General features: G+C 43.7%; 1 long non-coding RNA gene across 1 annotated transcript in view; it reads right to left on the minus strand.

Moving 5' to 3' along the window:
• Positions 1–2,809: 2,809 nt before the first annotated feature.
• LOC140191167 (uncharacterized) overlaps positions 2,810–18,099 on the minus strand; it is a 77,221-nt gene continuing 61,931 nt past the window's right edge. The window contains exons 3-4 of the long non-coding RNA XR_011883767.1: positions 12,840–13,118; positions 2,810–3,235 (exon numbers count right to left, since the gene is read on the minus strand). This is a non-coding gene — a long non-coding RNA (uncharacterized lncRNA). The remainder of the gene's footprint in view (positions 3,236–12,839; positions 13,119–18,099) is intronic.

Below are 18,099 nucleotides of genomic sequence, written 5' to 3' on the forward strand. Positions count from 1 at the left end.
CTGAGTGACTTTGACCATGGAATAATTGTTGGTGCCAGACGGGGTGGTTTGAGTTTCTCAAAAACTGCTGATCACCTGGGATTTTCACACACAACAGTCTCTAAAGTTTAAGGGAATGGTGCAAAAAGCAAAAAGCATCCAGTGAGTGGCAGTTCTGTGGATGGAAATGCTTTGTTAATGAGAGAGGTCAGAGGAGAATGGCCAGACTGGTTCAAGCTGACAGGAAAGTGACAGTAACTTAAGAGCATCTAAATGCAAAATACATCGAACCTTGAAGTGGATGGGCTATAGAAGAGAAAACCATGAATATGCACTCAGTGACCACTTTTTCAGATACAGGAGGTACCATACAAAGTGGCCACTGAGTGTATACTGTAAATGCTTTAACATTTTGAAGAACTGTAGGGATATAATGTTGGAGTCAAATACAGACTAAGACCATAAGGAGTAAGGAGAAGAGGGGAAAGAGAATTCTTTTTAAGCAAGTGAGTTGCAGGAATGAGATCAATTGACTGGTCAAATGGCATCGCAACAACTTTGCTCTCGACCCCGGTAAGACAAAAAAAAATTGATTATGGACTTCAGGAGGGAGAAGTTGAAGGAACTACACCGGTCCTCATCGAGTGAACAGTAGTGGAAAGGGTGAACAGCTTCAAGTTCCTGAGTGTCAACATCTCAGATCTACCCTGGGTCCAAAATATCGATGCAATTATGAAGAAGGCACCCCAGTGGTTGCATTTCATTTGGAGTTTGAGGAGATTTGGTTTGCCACCAAAGACTCTAGCAAATCTCTCTAGAGAGACCGTGGAGAGCATTCTGACTGGTTACATTACCATCTGGCATGGAGGGGGCCAAAGCACAGAATATCACGTGCAGGTCATTTTTTGAACACTTGTGTGATGCAGTCATTGTATCAGTCAATGCTTGCTGTTTGTTCTTAATAAAGTCAAGTTCAGAGTGGGTTTTCGTTAGAACATTTTATTACTGAACTGCTGCACAACACTGAGCCCATGCAACCAGCTCACCACTAGCTTCCAGTTGAAGCACTTGCATTGCCCACTGGGAACTGAAGTTCTTTATTGCATACACATAAGAACACATCTTCCCCCTTTAAAGTAAAACAAACAGAATACTATGTCCTCCTAAACCTACAAGAAACAATAATTCCTTCCAACAAAGATATATACATTCTGTAGCTGGTCTCTTTCCTCTGCTTTTTCTTTTGAATTTTTGACTTCAATTGTTAAGAACATCTCCAGTCCCTTATCCACTCATAACTTTCAGTTAGTCTCTGAGGTGGTGTAATGGTCTTTTTTAGTTTGCTATTTGTTTCCACAGGTGTATTGCTTGCATTTGATGCATCAATATTTGTGTCTTTCTGAGAATTTTGATCAACACTTTCATTTTTTACATCTGCTCTGTTCTATCAGGAGATACTGAAAGGGAGGTGACAATCATGTCAACATAGGCCTGTATATCTACACTATCTTCTTGTTTAATCTTTTCTTTCTTGTCAACTGCTCGGGACAGCAGCAAATATCTTGCAGCTCCCAATCTGACAAGTGTATTTGTGAGATTTGAGAGTGATAAAATATGCTCAGTAAAATTGTTTCTGCTATCATATCCAAGGGAATGCCAGTTTTAAAGCCTATGGAAATCTATGGTATTGGCTCGGATGGGCTCCACCTAACCCCCACCTTTTCCCCCTTATCACTCCGTTCACTCATTGGCTGGATTATCTTATTTATGGTGTATCTCTTGGTAATCCTGCTTTTATAACCCGCCTCTCACAACTTACTTACTAACTGCCTGTTACACCACTGGCATTTAGTGCCAGTGAAGGTTCTCCACCTCTGTCTCTTCTTGACCATCTTTTCTATTATGCCCCAGGTGTGATTCAGGGTCCTCATTTCTTCCTCTACAGTACATCGCAAAGTTCCTCGAAGATCTAAAGTATCAAGTTGGCTGCTGGCTGCGTGTCCAGAGACCCAAGTTCTTTGGGCACAGAGCTCAGAAAATGCGATGCAACAGACTTTTAACACCGCAAATAAGCGAGTTGTTTTGTTATGTCTCCCCTTTTGCTGTGAAACGGAGGCATCTCTTTTTCCCTCTTCAGTGAGAGACAGAGAACCTGAGGTATGTCGAATTACCGGGTGAACGAGTAGTCTTTGGGGTGCTGCAAGTCTGTGTCTTGTTTGATGCTTTGCTGCACACTTGAGTGCTCAATGGGGGGCACTGATGCTTTTTGCTTGTGGGGGGTGTCGTTGTTTTGTTGCTGCTTATGCGTGGGAGGGGGAAGTTGGGAGGGGTCTTTGGGATTCTAACATTTAATTGTGACTCATTCTTCAGGGCAATTCTCTGTTTTGGGGGATGTTTGTGAAGAAAAAGAATTTCAGGATGTATATGGCTAGCATGACAGGGCTCAGTTTTAAAGTGCTTGGAAGTAGGTACAGAGGAGATGCCAGGGGAAAGTTTTTTTTATGCAGAGAGTGGTGAGTGCGTGGAATGGGCTGCCGGCAACAGTGGTGGAGGCGGATACGATAGGATCTTTTAAGAGATTCCTGGACAGATACATAGAGCTCAGAAAAATAGAGAGCTATGGGTAACCTTAGGTAATTTCTAAGGTAAGGACATGTTCAACACAGCTTTGTGGGCTGAAGGGCCTGTATTGTGCTGTAGGTTTTCTATGTTTCTATATTACATACATTTCTCCGACATTTAATGTACCTATTGAAACTTTTTGCTAAAATCAAACGTATCATGTATCCTCTCCCTTACCCACCCTGCAAACTGCTTTTGATTCCTTCCTATTTCTGACAAAGTCTTTGACATAAATGTTAGCTCAATTTCCCTTCCCACAGATACGGACTGAAGGTCAAGTGTTAGAAACATCGGATCTTCTCCATCAACTTACCAACCACTGAAGTAAGACCCACTGGTCTATAATTTCCTGGGCTATCTCTACTCCCTTTCTTGAATTATGGAACAACATCCGCAACTCCTCAATCCTCCGAAACCTCCCCTGTCCCCATTGATGATGCAAAGATCAACCCCAGAGGCTCAGCAATCTTCTCCCTCGTCTCCCACAGTAGCCTGGGTTACATCTTGCCCAATCGTGGTGACTTATCCAACGTGATGCTTTCCAAAAGTTCCAGCACGTCATCTTTCTTAATATCTACATGCTCAAACTTTTCAGTCTGCTGTAAGTCATTCCTACAATCGCCAAGATCCTTTTCTGTAATGAAGCAAAGTATTCATTAAGTACTTCTGCTATCTCCTCCGATTCCATACATACTTTTCCACTGTCACACTTGATTGGTCCTATTCTCTCATGCCTTATCCTCTTGCTCTTCACATATTTGTAGAATGCCTTGGGGTTTTCCTTAACCCTGTCCGCCAAGGCCTTCTCATGGCCCCTTTTGACTCTCTTAATTTCTTTTTTAAGCTCCTTCCTGCTAGCTTCATAATTTTCTAGGTCTCCATCATTACCTAGTTTTTTGAACCTTTCATAAGCTTTTCTTTTCTTCCTGACAAGATTTATAATAGCCTTTGTACACCACAGTTCCTGTACCCTTCCATCCTTTCCCTGTCTCATTGGAACGTACCTATGCAGAACTTCACGCAAATATCCCCTGAACATTTGCCACATTTCTACTGTACATTTCCCTGAGAACATCTGTTCCCAACTTACACTTCCAAGTTCCTGCCTGATAGCCTCATATTTCCCCTTAATCCAATTAAACGCTTTCCTAACTTGTTTGTTCCTATACCTCTCCAATGCTATGGTAAAGGAGATAGCATTGTGATAGCATTTCCTATCTGTCCCTCGATGTCCCTGTTACTATTGGGTGGTCTATAAAAAACACCCAGTAGATTTATTGACTCCTTCCCATTCCTAACTTCCACCCACAGAGACTCTGAAGACAATCCCTACATGACTTCCTCCTTTTCAGCAGCCATGACGCTATCTCTGATCAACAGTGCCATGCCCCCACCTCTTTTGCCTCCCTCCCTGTCCTTTCTGAAACATCTAAAGCCTGGCACTTGAAGTAACCATTCCTACCCCTGAGTCATCCAAGTCTCTGTAATGGCCACAATATCGTAGCTCCAAGTACTGTTCCACGCTCTAAGCTCATCCACTTTGTTCATAATACTCAAACCATCGGTCTGAGCGCGGCCCTTCTCTATCACCTGCCCATCATCCTTCTCGCACTGCCTCCAAGCTTTCTCTATTTGTGAGCCAACTGCCTCTTCCTCTGTCTCTTCAGTTTGGTTCCCACCCCCAGCAATCCTAGTTTAAACTCACCCCAGTAGCCTTAGCAAACCTCCCCATGAGGATATTGGTCCCCTTGCGATTCAAATGCAACCCCAACATTTACTGTTTATACTTTACCAGAGGTCTGGCCCACTCACAATGGCCTGAATGGCTATTTTCCAGGCTGTGAGATCTGTTAGTTTTATAAACGTTTACAGATTTTCTCATTTGCAACTTGTTAAATATTTCACATAAATATTCCTGGCCAGAATAAATCTAAACTTCCCTTATTAACTTCTAGATTATGCTATGTACTTTCATTATGGCTAATCAAATGAAGCTAAGTGTCATGTTTCCAATATTTCAACAATTTGTAATATTAAAAGAATGAGAAAATATTGCATGCAAGGCAATTGTCAGCATTTTAGGAAATGACACATATTTTCATGTGAGCCTTAACTCAAGTGAACTTTTCATGTAAGTCTTCCTCTGTTGGCGGAGATTAATATCCTCTGTGGACCTGTTGATAGTGTCCAGATGGTCCAGCAATTAGGAAATTACACTTCTACCTTTGTTTGATCATTGGTAAATAACAGATTTGGAGGCTGAAATTCCAATGATTCCAGACCAAGTCATTGAAAATTAGAATCAGAATCAGGTTTATTATCATTAATAACATACTGTATGTTGTGAAATTGGTTGTTTTGTGGCAGCTCTACAGTGCAGTACATTAAAAATATATATAGTTTACAGAAATAACTGTGAAAAATAAATAAATTGCACAAAAAGGGGGCAAAATAGTGAGGATTTGGACGATTCGGAAAACGTAATGTCAGAGAGGAAGAAGCTGTTCCTGAAACAAGTGTGCATCTTTAGGCTCCCATACTCTGGCTAGATTGCCTATCCTACATCTTAATCAATGACCTTCTTGTCAGCTCTTGTCGAGCACTGGCAACCCAACAATATTTTGTAGTTGAGACCCCACCATTGAACTGGGCTGAGCACCAGGTTCTTGTTTTTGACATTTTAACTTCAGTTAATGTTAATTGAAACAATACGTACAGTACTATTTAATACTCAGGAGGGTGCTGGCAGAGTTCCTAGTTCATGTGAAGCAGAGATTCTAGTAGGGTTTATAACTGACATTCACTTAGGCATGCTAGCAGAAACAATTTTATTGAACATATTTTGCCTGTTTCAAATCCCACAACTTTCACCAGATTGGGAGCTGCAAGACTAAGAAGCAATACAGGCATTCATTGATGAGGGACAAGTCTGCATCATACAAATGCTGGACAAATTAACTACACAAAATATGAACTTGTGTAAACTATGCTGAGTGCCCCACCACAATGCCCAAACGTAGTTGAGGTAGGCAACAAGTATCTCTGCTCCATCTGCCAAAAGTGGAATTTCCCGCTGGCCAACCATTTTAATTCCTGTCCTCATTCCCGCTCCAACATGTCTGTCCACAGCCTCCTCATTTGCAGTGATGAGGCTACTCTCAGGGTGGAGGAGGAACACCTCGTATTCAGTTCAGGTAGCCTCCAATCTGATGGCATGAATATCAGTTTCTCCTTCCAGTAATCTTTTTTGTTCACTCCCCCTTCCCTCCTTTTCCATTTTCCCCTCTGGCCTTTTACCTCTTCTTCTGAACTGCCTATCACCTCTGCTGTTCCTTCTCCTTCTTCCCTTTCTCCCATGGTCCACTCTCCTCTCCAATGAGGTTCACTCTTCTCCAGCCCTTTACCTTTTCCACCCACCTGGCTTCACCTGTCACCTTCTAGCGGGGCGATACACACAAAATGCTGGAGGAACTCAGCAGGCCAGGCAGCATCTATTGAGAAGAGTAAATAGCTGGTGGTTCAGTCCAACAACCTTCACTGGTGTCCTGATGAAGGGTCTCAGCCTGAAACGTAGACTTTTTATTCTTTTCCATAGACGGCTGCCTGGCCTGCTGAGTTCCTCCAGCATTTTGTGGGCATTGCTTTAATTTCCAGCATCTGCAGATTTTCTCTTGTTTGTGACCTTCCAGCAGGTCCTTCTTCCCCCCTCCCACATTTTTGTTCTGACATTTTCCTCCTTCCTCCAGTCCTCGGCCCAAAATGGCAACTGCTTATTCAGCTCCATAGATACTACCTGGCTTGCTGAGTTCCCCCATCATTTTGTGTGTATTGCAATGAATAATCAGATCCAGATTCTAGTTTATTTATCACATGAACGTCAAAGTATACCATGAAATAAACCAACACAACCAAGGATGTGCCAGTTTCATTTTAAAGTGGAGTTTTACTTTCCATTGTAAAGTAAAAATTGTTGTGCCGACAGTTTCACCAATCACTGCCAGTTTTTGTGCGTTGCACCTTTGATTTACCTTTACAGTCTAGTATTGCAGAGTGAAGAACTTAGCAAAGTATGGGAACCCAAAGAATTGAGCAGAGTTGGTGTCGTTCAACGGTTTTATAAATTATCGACCTTATTGAATCTTCATTCAGGAATAGTGGCCTGCATCTGAGATAACTCCTGCAAGATCAGCAAGGTTTGTGCAGTGTTCACCATCCAGGAAAAAGGTCAGTTCCTTTAAGCCGTTTTATTTCCTTTATCGTGAATCCTTTGGACGGGATCAGCAATAACGTCATGTCGTTTGAATACTTTTCACTATTGTTGAGCAGAGTTTAATAAATGTTTATGTTTGTTTATAAAACCTGACTCAATTCTATATTCATTGTTGCTGGACACGTGACACACAGCACATTCTGGTGTGAGCATAGCATGCTTACAATGTTCAGAGGTACAACATGTCCATTAACTGGGTGACCATCAGGAGGGGGTAAGGGGATACGAGCCATTGCAGAGTACCCTGGTGGCTGTTTCCCTCAATAACAGATATACCACCCTGGATACTGTCGAGGGGAATAGGATGACCTAGCAGAGGAAAGCCACAGCAGTCAGGTCTCCGAGACGCAGAAGGGAAGGGGAGAAAAAGGCAAGCTGTAGTGATAGGAGATTCATCAGTTAGGGGATCAGACAGGAGGTTCTGTGGACGAGAATGAGATGTTCAGATGCTAGATCGCCTCCCTGATGCCAGGGTCAGGACATCTCGGAATGAGTCAACAACATTCTTAAGTGGGTGGGTGAGCAGCCAGAGGAAATGGCCATCCAGTAACATGGGTAGGAAGGGTGACGAGGCCCTGCAAAGTGAGTTCACAGAGCTATGTCTTAAGTTGAAGGACAGGACCTACAAGGTTGTGGGCTGAGGAGTGCTAGCCATGCCACTTGCAATTAGATAATCACACAGTTGAACACATGGGTGAGGAGGAGGCATAGGAGGGAGGGCTTCAGATTTTTGGATTACTGGGCTGCCTTTCAGGGAAAGGACAGTTTGCACCTGAACTGGAGGAGAAGTAATATCCTTGTGGGTACATTTGCTTATGCTGCATGGGGTGGTTTAAACTAGAGTTGCAGGGGCATGGGAACCACAGTGCCAGAGCAGATAACAGAGTGGTTGTGGGGAAATATGTTGTTTACCTACATACAAAGACAGGGATCAAAAGGTGGAGCATGGTTTAACTCCTGTTCTGAGTTGTGTGTATTTTAATGCAAAGAGTATCGTAGTACTGAGGCTATATGGCTGGAACTGAGGAATAAGAAAGGGATGACCGCATTAATGGGATTATATTATAGACCACCTAACAGTCTGCAGGACATAGAAGAACTAATTTAGAAACATAGAAACATAGAAAATAGGTGCAGGAGTAGGCCATTCGGCCCTTCGAGCCTGCACCGCCATTTATTATGATCATGGCTGATCATCCAACTCAGAACACCGCCCCAGCCTTCCCTCCATACCCCCTGACCCCCGTAGCCACAAGGGCCATATCTAACTCCCTCTTAAATATGGCCAATGAACTGGCCTCAACTGTTTCCTGTGGCAGAGAATTCCACAGATTCACCACTCTCTGTGTGAAGAAGTTTTTCCTAATCTCGGTCCTAAAAGGCTTCCCCTCTATCCTCAAACTGTGACCCCTCGTTCTGGACTTCCCCAACATCGGGAACAATCTTCCTGCATCTAGCCTGTCCAATCCCTTTAGGATCTTATACGTTTCAATCAGATCCCCCCTCAATCTTCTAAATTCCAATGAGTACAAGCCCAGTTCATCCAGTCTTTCTTCATATGAAAGTCCTGCCATCCCAGAAATCAATCTGGTTAACCTTCTCTGTACTCCCTCTATGGCAAGGATGTCTTTCCTCAGATTAGGGGACCAAAACTGCACACAATACTCCAGGTGTGGTCTCACCAAGGCCTTGTACAACTGCAGTAGTACCTCCCTGCTCCTGTACTCAAATCCTCTCACTATAAATGCCAGCATACCATTCGCCTTTTTCACCGCCTGCTGTACCTGCATGCCCACTTTCAATGACTGGTGTATAATGACACCCAGGTCTCGTTGCACCTCCCCTTTTCCTAATCGGCTACCATTCAGATAATAGTCTGTTTTCCTATTTTTGCCACCAAAGTGGATAACTTCACATTTATCCACATTAAATTGCATCTGCCATGAATTTGCCCACTCACCCAACCTATCCAAGTCACCCTGCATCCTCTTAGCATCCTCCTCACAGCTAACACTGCCACCCAGCTTCGTGTCATCCGCAAACTTGGAGATGCTGCATTTAATTCCCTCATCCAAGTCATTAATATATATTGTAAACAACTGGGGTCCCAGCACTGAGCCTTGCGGTACCCCACTAGTCACCGCCTGCCATTCTGAAAAGGTCCCGTTTATTCCCACTCTTTGCTTCCTGTCTGCTAACCAACTCTCCACCCACACCAATACCTTACCCCCAATACCGTGTGCTTTAAGTTTGCACACTAATCTCCTGTGTGGGACCTTGTCAAAAGCCTTCTGAAAATCCAAATATACCACATCCACTGGTTCTCTCCTATCCACTCTACTAGTTACATCCTCAAAAAATTCTATGAGATTCGTCAGACATGATTTTCCTTTCACAAATCCATGCTGACTTTGTCCGATCATTTCACCGCTTTCCAAATGTGCTGTTATCACATCCTTGATAACTGACTCCAGCAGTTTCCCCACCACAGACATTAGGCTAACCGGTCTATAATTCCCCGGTTTCTCTCTCCCTCCTTTTTTAAAAAGTGGAGTTACATTAGCCACCCTCCAATCCTCAGGAACTAGTCCAGAATCTAACGAGTTTTGAAAAATTATCACTAGTGCATCCACTATTTCTTGGGCTACTTCCTTAAGCACTCTAGGATGCAGACCATCTGGCCCTGGGGATTTATCTGCCTTCAATCCCTTCAATTTACCTAACACCACTTCCCTACTAACATGTATTTCGCTCAGTTCCTCCATCTCACTGGACCCTCTGTCCCCTACTATTTCTGGAAGATTATTTATGTCCTCCTTAGTGAAGACAGAACCAAAGTAATTATTCAATTGGTCTGCCACGTCCTTGCTCCCCATAATCAATTCACCCGTTTCTGTCTGCAGGGGACCTACATTTGTCTTTACCAGTCTTTTCCTTTTTACATATCTATAAAAGCTTTTACAGTCCGTTTTTATGTTGCCTACCAGTTTTCTCTCATAATCTTTTTTCCCCTTCCTAATTAAGCCCTTTGTCCTCCTCTGCTGAACTCTGAATTTCTCCCAGTCCTCAGGTGAGCCACTTTCTCTGGCTAATTTATATGCTTCTTCTTTGGAATTGATACTATCCCTAATTTCTCTTGTCAGCCACGGGTGCACTACCTTCCTTGATTTATTCTTTTGCCAAACTGGGATGAACATTTGTTGCAGTTCATGCATGCAACCTTTAAATGCTTGCCATTGCATATCCACCGTCAATCCTTTAAGTGTCATTTGCCAGTCTATCTTAGCTAATTCACGTCTCATACCTTCAAAGTTACCCCTCTTTAAGTTCAGAACCTTTGTTCCTGAATTAACTATGTCACTCTCCATCTTAATGAAGAATTCCACCATATTATGGTCACTCTTACCCAAGGGGCCTCTCATGACAAGATTGCTAATTAACCCTTCCTCATTGCTCAAAACCCAGTCCAGAATAGCCTGATCTCTAGTCGGTTCCTCGACATGTTGGTTCAAAAAACCATCCCGCATACATTCCAAGAAATCCTCTTCCTCAGCACCTTTACCAATTTGGTTCACCCAATCTACATGTAGATTGAAGTCACCCATTATAACTGCTGTTCCTTTATTGCACACATTTCTAATTTCCTGAGATTTGTAGAGAGATCGCAGACAGTTGCTAGAAACATAAGGTTCTAATAGTAGGTGATTTTAACTTTCCACATATTGGCTGGGACTTTCATACTGAGTGGGATAGAATTTGTCAACTGCGTTCAGTGAAGTTTCCTCAATCCGAATTTAGAGGTCCCGGCTAGAGAGAGTTTGATGCTAGATTTCCTATTCGGGAATGAGAAACGACAGGTGACAGAAGTTTGTGTAGGGAAACACTTTGCACCTAGTGATCATAATAACATTAGTTTCAAGGTAATTATGAGGAAGGATAGGTCTGGTCCTCGGATTGAGATTCTAAATTAGAGAAAGACCAACCTTGATGGTATCTGAAATGATCTGGCAAGTGTGGATTGAGAAAGGTTGCTTTCTGGCAAAGGTGTACTTGGTAAGTGGGAGACCTTCCAAAGTGATATTTTAAGAGTTCAGAGTTTGTATGTTCCTGTCAGAATAAACGTCAAGGATAATAGGTTTAGTAAACTTTGGTTTTTGAGAGATATTAAGAAAAAGGGAGGTGCATAGCCAATATAGGCAGGAAGGAGAAAATGAGGAACTTGAGGAGTAAGAAATGCAAGAGATCACTAAGGAAGGAAATCAGGAGGGCTAAAAGAAGGCATGAGGTAGCTCTAGCAGACAAGGTGAAGAAGACTCCCAAGCACTTCTACAGACGCATTAAGAGCAAAAGGTTAGCAAAGGATAAAATTGGTCCTTTGGAAGATTAGAGTGGTCATTTATGCCAAATGAGATGAAGATCTGAAATGGATTTTTTTTTGCAACTCTATTTACTATTGAGATGGACATCGTCTATAGAAATGGGGGAAAGTAGCAATGAAGTCATGCACTGTGTACAGATTACAAAGGAGGATAATCCCCAAGGCCTGACAAAATGTTCCCTCAGACCCTGTGGGAGGTCGGTGCAGTAATTGCAGGGGCCCTAGCAGAGATATTTAAAATGCCCTTAGCCATGAATGAGAAGCTGGAGGACTGGGGGATAGCTAATGTTGTTCTGTTGCTCAAGAAAGGCTGTAAAAATAACCCAGGAAATTATTGGCTGGTGAGCCTATCAGTAGTGGGATAGTATTCTAAAGGACTGGATATATGAGCATTTGGATAGACAGGGACTGATTAGGGACAGTCAACATGGTTTTGTGTGTGGTAGGTCATGTCTAACCAATCTTACAGAGTCTTTTGATGAAGTTATTATGAAAGTTGATGAAGGCAGAGCAGTGGATGTTGTGTACATGGACTTTAGCAAGGCCTTTGACAAGATCCCGTATGGGAGCTTGGTCAAGAAGGTTCAGTTGCTCGGCATTCAAGATGAGGTAGTAAATTAGATGTGACGTTGGCTTTGTGGGAGAAGCCAGAAGGTGATAGTAGATGGTTGCTTCTCTGATTGGAGGCCCGTGACTTGTGGTGTACCACAGGAATCGGTGCTGGGTCCGTTGTCTTTTGTCATCTATATCAGTGCTCTGGATGATAATGTGGTTTACTGGATCAGCAAATTTTCTGGTGACAACACGATTGGAGGTGTAGTGGACAGTGAGGAAGACTATCAAAGCTTGCAGCAGGCTCTGGACCAGTTGGGAAAAAGGGCTGAAAGTGCCAGATGGAATTCAACGCAGACAAGTGTGAAGTGTTCCAGTCTGGGAGGACAAACCAGTGTAGGTTTTACACAGCAAACATTAGGGTGGTAGCGCAGAGGGACCTGGGAATATAGCTCCATAATTCCTTGAAAGTGGCACCACAAGTAGGTAGGGTTGGAAAAAAAGAACTTTTGGCACATTGGCCTTCATAAATCAAAGTACTGAGCACAGGAGTTGGGCAGTTATGTTGAAGTTGTATAAGTCATTGCTGAGGCCTGATTTGGAGTATTGTGTGCAGTTTTGGTCACCTGCCTACAGGACAGATGTCAGAGAAATGAAAGTGTAGAGAAAATTTACAGGTTTGCCAGGAATTAAGGACCTGAGTTATTGGGAAAGATGGAATAGGTTAGAACTTCATTCACTAGAACATAGAAGATTGAGAGGAGATTTGATAGAAGTATACAAAATTATGAGGGTTATAGATAGAGTAGATGCAAACAGGCTTTTTCCACTGAGGTTGGGTGAGACTAGAGCTAGAGGTCATGGATTAAGGGTGAGAGGTGAAATACTTAGGGGAAACATGAGGGGAAACTTCTTCACTCAGAGGGTGGTGAGAGTGTGGAATGAGCTGCCAGTGCAAGTGGTGGGTGCGGGACCATTTTCAACATTTTAAGAGAAACTTGGATGAGAGGGGAAGGGGACAGGGAGACTTTTACATACCTCCATCATATCAGTCTCTGCAGCCAATCCTTGGCAGCACATTCCAGGCACAGTCCCCCCGTGTGTGTTTGAAAAAACTGAAGAAAATTGCAAAGTTCCAATGTCATCGTGCGACTCCAGCTCCTGCTAATCTCCGGGCTTTGGTCCGAGCGGTCTGGAGCATGGCTGCCCCGTGTCGGTGTTACTTCAGTGATCTGTGAGATCCACATCCAAACACGCAGCAGGATTCCTCACAGTACAGACTCCGGCTGGTGGTGGTGGCGAGTCGCTGGTGGATTCCTGGAAGATGGAGGGAAAGAGGTGAGTGTTTGGGAATGGAAAATCTGTGCCATGGCATTTCTGCACACACGCTTCTACCTTCTCCTCCTGTGCCCCCTGACCCAGAGATACAGAGACGGGAAATGTACACTGTACACCTGGAGTGAATCTGACCCAGAGGTACAGAGACGGGAAATGTACACTGTACACCTGGAGTGAATCTGACTCAGAGGTACAGAGATGGGAATTGTACACTGTACACCTGGAGTGAATCTGACCCAGGGATACGGAGACATGAAAATAAATAAAATAGGTGAAGGAAATGATATACAAATAGATGATCATACAGTGAAGGCAGGCTGTTTTAATGCTTCTATACCCACTAGTTGAAGGAGAAGGGGTGACATTTCCAGCCTCAGATTGTGGTAGATCATTGGAAAATTCACATCCAGTGGGCTCTTGGGACTAGCAAAATGTCAAGCCCAAAATCTCTCTGTATTGCGCTGAGAACTAGAAACTCCAATACCTGCATTATTTAACATAATAAGCTGTTGACCAGAAGCTCCTTGTTGACTTTTCCTGTGACGGGAACTGCCTGGTATTGGAAAGTATCAATGCAGAGCTCAGGAAAGCGAGCTGTAAAGGCAGGCTCACCAGGCAAAGTGGCATGAGTGGTTCTGAATGGAGAGGAACTAATTCTTCAGATCAGGGGTCCCCAATCTTTTTTGCACTGCGGACCGGTTTAATATTGACAATATTCTTGCGGACCGGCCAACCCAGGGGGTGGGAGGGGGGGTAGGGTTGCCAAAGGACAAGAGTAGCAGTCAAATACATTGTGTTTACCCCGAGAAAGACTACAATAACCATGAAGCCTTGCGCGGGCACCAGTGCGCATGCGTGTACATGCCAATTTTTTCTACAAATCGATTTTAGCGATTCTTTTCGGGAGGGGGGGTGTTAATCACGACCGGAATATAGGTGATAAGTGGCTAATACACTCAATTTCGTTTCTAAAAGGGTTTATCTAACGAATTTAATATTAAACACACAGCGCATATTTTCCTCGCATGAATATAGTGATAAGTCAATTATCAGGGGAGGACAGGGGAGCTTGAAGTAAGTATTGAACGAATTTCCAGTAGAAGTGGTAGAGGCAGGTTCGATATAATCATTTAAAGAGAAAATGGATAGGTATATGGACAGGAAAGAAATGGAGAGTTATGGGCTGAGTGCAGGTCGGTGGGACTAGGTGAGAGTAAGAGATCGGCACGGACTAGAAGGGCCGAGATGGCCTGTTTCCGTGCTGTAATTGTTATATGGTTATATAGAGGTATGGTGGGCTGTGCAGGTTGATGGGACTAGGCCAACTAATAGGTTGGGATGGATTAGATGGGCTGAAGGGCCAGTTTCTGTGCTGTAGTGCTCTATGTCTCTGTAACAGAAGCCACAACAACAGCAGAACATACAGGACAATCACCTTCCCAACCTCTTGCCAACCCACCCCCTCTCTCTCTCACACACACACACACACACACACACACACACACACACACACACACACACCACACAGCTCCAACCCAGGACCTCCAGTCCTTGCAAGAATGAATTAAAAATGTTTTGTGTGCATCTTAATAAGCATTACTCTCCCCCTTTAAAGGTACATGGTTTGGCTGTTCAGGACTTGGAACAACCACAGGGAAAGTTAGCAGTTTAGATTTTATCCATTTGCTGATTTATGTTTGCTCCGCACATCAGCAGCGTCAATCCCAATCCTGCCACATAGAATTTGCAGCTTGTTATAGAGCTGACTGCCCAATCTGTCTAGCTCTGTACTGACATCCATTTTTTGACAGACGCCATTCAGAGAGATTGTCCTTCCTCATGCCACTAGATTCTTCTGCCTCTCGCATTGCTGTCTGGCTTCCTCTATCAGCGATCCTGGTCCCACCCATCAATTCTTTGTGGGTGGTATGGTAGCATGACAGCAATCGAAGCAATTTTACAGGGCCAGCAGTGCGGGTTCAATACCCACTGCTGGCTGTGAGGAGATCGTAGGTTCTCTCCGTGACCACATGGGGGTCCCACTCACACTCCTAAGACATACGGAATGGTAGGGTAGTAGTTCACAAGGGTGTAATTGGTCGGGGTTGGCTCGGGTCCGGAAGGGCCGTGCTGTGTCTCTAAATAAATTAATTACTTAAAATGGAGTGGCAGGAGGCCTCAATCGGGAATGGATCTCTGGCTTTGTCTGAAACTCAGGAAGGTGGGAGGGGTGCCGAGAGGTTTGAGAAAGAGAACTCATTCTTGAAAGAACAAATTTAGCAGAAGATGCATGTTGAACATACCGCCTTTGAAGAAAACAGCTTCAGTGTTTGCGTCTCACAAGCTAGTAGTGAATCTGTTTTCTCAAATTTGGCATGAAAAAATGCCCGCTCCCACTTCACTGCTTTGTTTAGAAAAGGAAAGGTGGAGTTGGGAGGAAGGTTCTGGGCATTTTAAAGACAATAAGGGTGATGGAGAATATACCAATATCATACCAATGCAATGCCCAAAATGCTGGAGGAATTCAGCAGGCCAGGCAGCATTTATAGATGGGAATAAACAGTCAATGTTTCAGGCTGAAAACCTTCATCGGGACTGGAAGGGAAGGGGCAGAAGCCAGAAAAAGGATGCATGGGGGAGGGTGCAGAAAGCATACAAGCTGACAGGTGATAGGTGAGGGGGAAGGTAGGTGGGAGGGGGATAAAGTGAGAAGCTGGGAGGTGATAGGCAAGTGAGGAGAAGAGAAGAGGCAGGTAATGCCAATGTACTGTACTGTGCAAAAGGCAGGTATATAGAGATATTTTTGCCTAAGGGTTTTGCACAGTACTGCACTTGTCAACATGGAGTGGAGAGTGAGTTTGTAAATCTAGCGGAAGCAAAGGCGAGGTTTGGAATGGCGAGGGTGAAGTGTTGTGGGAGGAGTGTGGGACAGCTGGCAGAGAAGGAATACCAGGGGAGGGTGGGAGGAGGTGGCACGTTCAGACACCTCCAACCCTGAGACACCAGGCAAGGTCATTTGATTCCAAACAATTAGTTTATTGATCATTACAGAATGTCTCTCTGGTGCTTCCTGCTCCCTCCCATCTCCCTTTTTCCAACCATGATTCCCTTCTCCCTGCCCTCTTCTCACTCTCAGTTCACAATATATATGTGTGCCTAATACTTTTGCACAGTACTGTATATCTGCCTATGGATAAGACAACACAGACTATCTCAACACACACAAAATGCTGGAGGAAATCAGCAGGTCGCAGCATCTCCGGAAATCAGAATAGAATCAGAATCAGGTTTAATATCACCGGCATATGTCATGAAATTTGTTGTCTTTAAGGCAGCAGTACAATGCAATACATAATAATAGAGAAAAAAGCTGCAAATTGCATTAAGTATATAGATATAAAATAGTTAAATAAGTAGAGCAAAAATTTAAAAAAATTTAAGAAGTAGTGAGGTAGTGAACAGTCGACATTTTGAGCCAAGACCTTTTGTCAGGATCATAAACAAGAAAATCTGCAGATACTGGAAATCCAAGCAGCACACACAAAATGCAGGAACTCACCAGGGTGGACAGCATCTAAGGAAAAGAGTAAACCGTCTGGCTATTTCAGGCTGAGATCCTTCAACAGGGTGTCGGCTTGAGACATCGACTGTACTCTTTTCCATGGATGCTGCATGACCTGCTGAGTTCCTCCAGCATTTTGTGTGTGTTGTCAGGATCACATATTGTTTTCATAATGAATCATTCGGCATAGAACTAAGCTTTTCAGTCCAACACCTAAAGGTTCAAAGGGTCATTTATTATCAAAGTATGTATGCAGTATACAACTCTGAAATTCGTCTTCTCCAGATCGCCATGAAATGAAGAAAGCCATGAAGTTGTTCAAAGAATAACATCAAACCTACCCCATGCACAAAAAAAGCAACACAATCGTCAACCCCAAACTCCACTCCTCCCACCAAAAACTATTAAAATGTAACAGAAATCAAAACATGCCAACTGGTAACAAAGGACATCAACCCCTGTGTGGTGCTATTGAACACACTGTAATCTAACCTTGCATTAAATTTATTCACCTTGCAGTTCCGTCAACGAGCCCGTCCCCCACCTACACACCACTGCCAATGTAAAGTGGCTACCTATACCTCCAACCTGCACATCCTTGGGATGTGGGAAGAGACCCGAACACTTGAAAAAGACCAATGCAGTTGCAGAGGGAACGTGCAAACTCCACTGAGCCAGAACTACTTTAAGGGCAAAGTCAATATTTACCGTGTGTTTGTGTCCTGTAAACAGTGTGCTGCTAGCGTTTATCCCCACAGCTGTGACTGTGAGTGATTGTCCCTAAAACAGGGGTTCCCAACCTTTTTAATGCCATGGACTCCGACCACTAACCAAGGGGTACACAGACCCCAGATTGGGTACTTCTGCATAGCCACACACACACACATTACCAGCTGAAGATTTATCTGCAGTCGGACTGATAGCATAGGGCTGGGAGAAAGGGTTCCGAGGAACTTGGATGGCATTGTGAAGAACAGAACCAACACAAGATTCAAGATTGTCTATTGTCGTTCTTCATTACTCGAGTGTAAAGGAGAACAAAACGATTGTGACTCCAGATCCGCCGTGGCATTAAAAGTTACAATAAGCATAAAGACACAATAATCATAAATATATTGCATGTTCTTCATCAGGATTTCCTGTATGGCAACCGGGCACTCCGGAAGCAGGTAGACAAAAGGAGGAGGAAACATTACAAGATGCTGTTGTCTTTGGAAAAGCTTGTATCATTCTACTTGCTCCTATGGGATGAAGGAAAAGCGATGAGATCTCACTGATACATGGACCTGAGTAATTGATATCGCGGTTGTTAGAGGTGGCAAAGATCAGGGGCTGGAATAATCCTCAGATGTGTAAATCTGTTCACATACTGGTGGAGAGAAGAGTCTATCCACTTTT

The sequence above is a fragment of the Mobula birostris genome, chromosome 32, assembly GCF_030028105.1.
Source record: "Mobula birostris isolate sMobBir1 chromosome 32, sMobBir1.hap1, whole genome shotgun sequence".
In the NCBI taxonomy this organism is placed as follows: Eukaryota; Metazoa; Chordata; class Chondrichthyes; order Myliobatiformes; family Myliobatidae; genus Mobula; species Mobula birostris.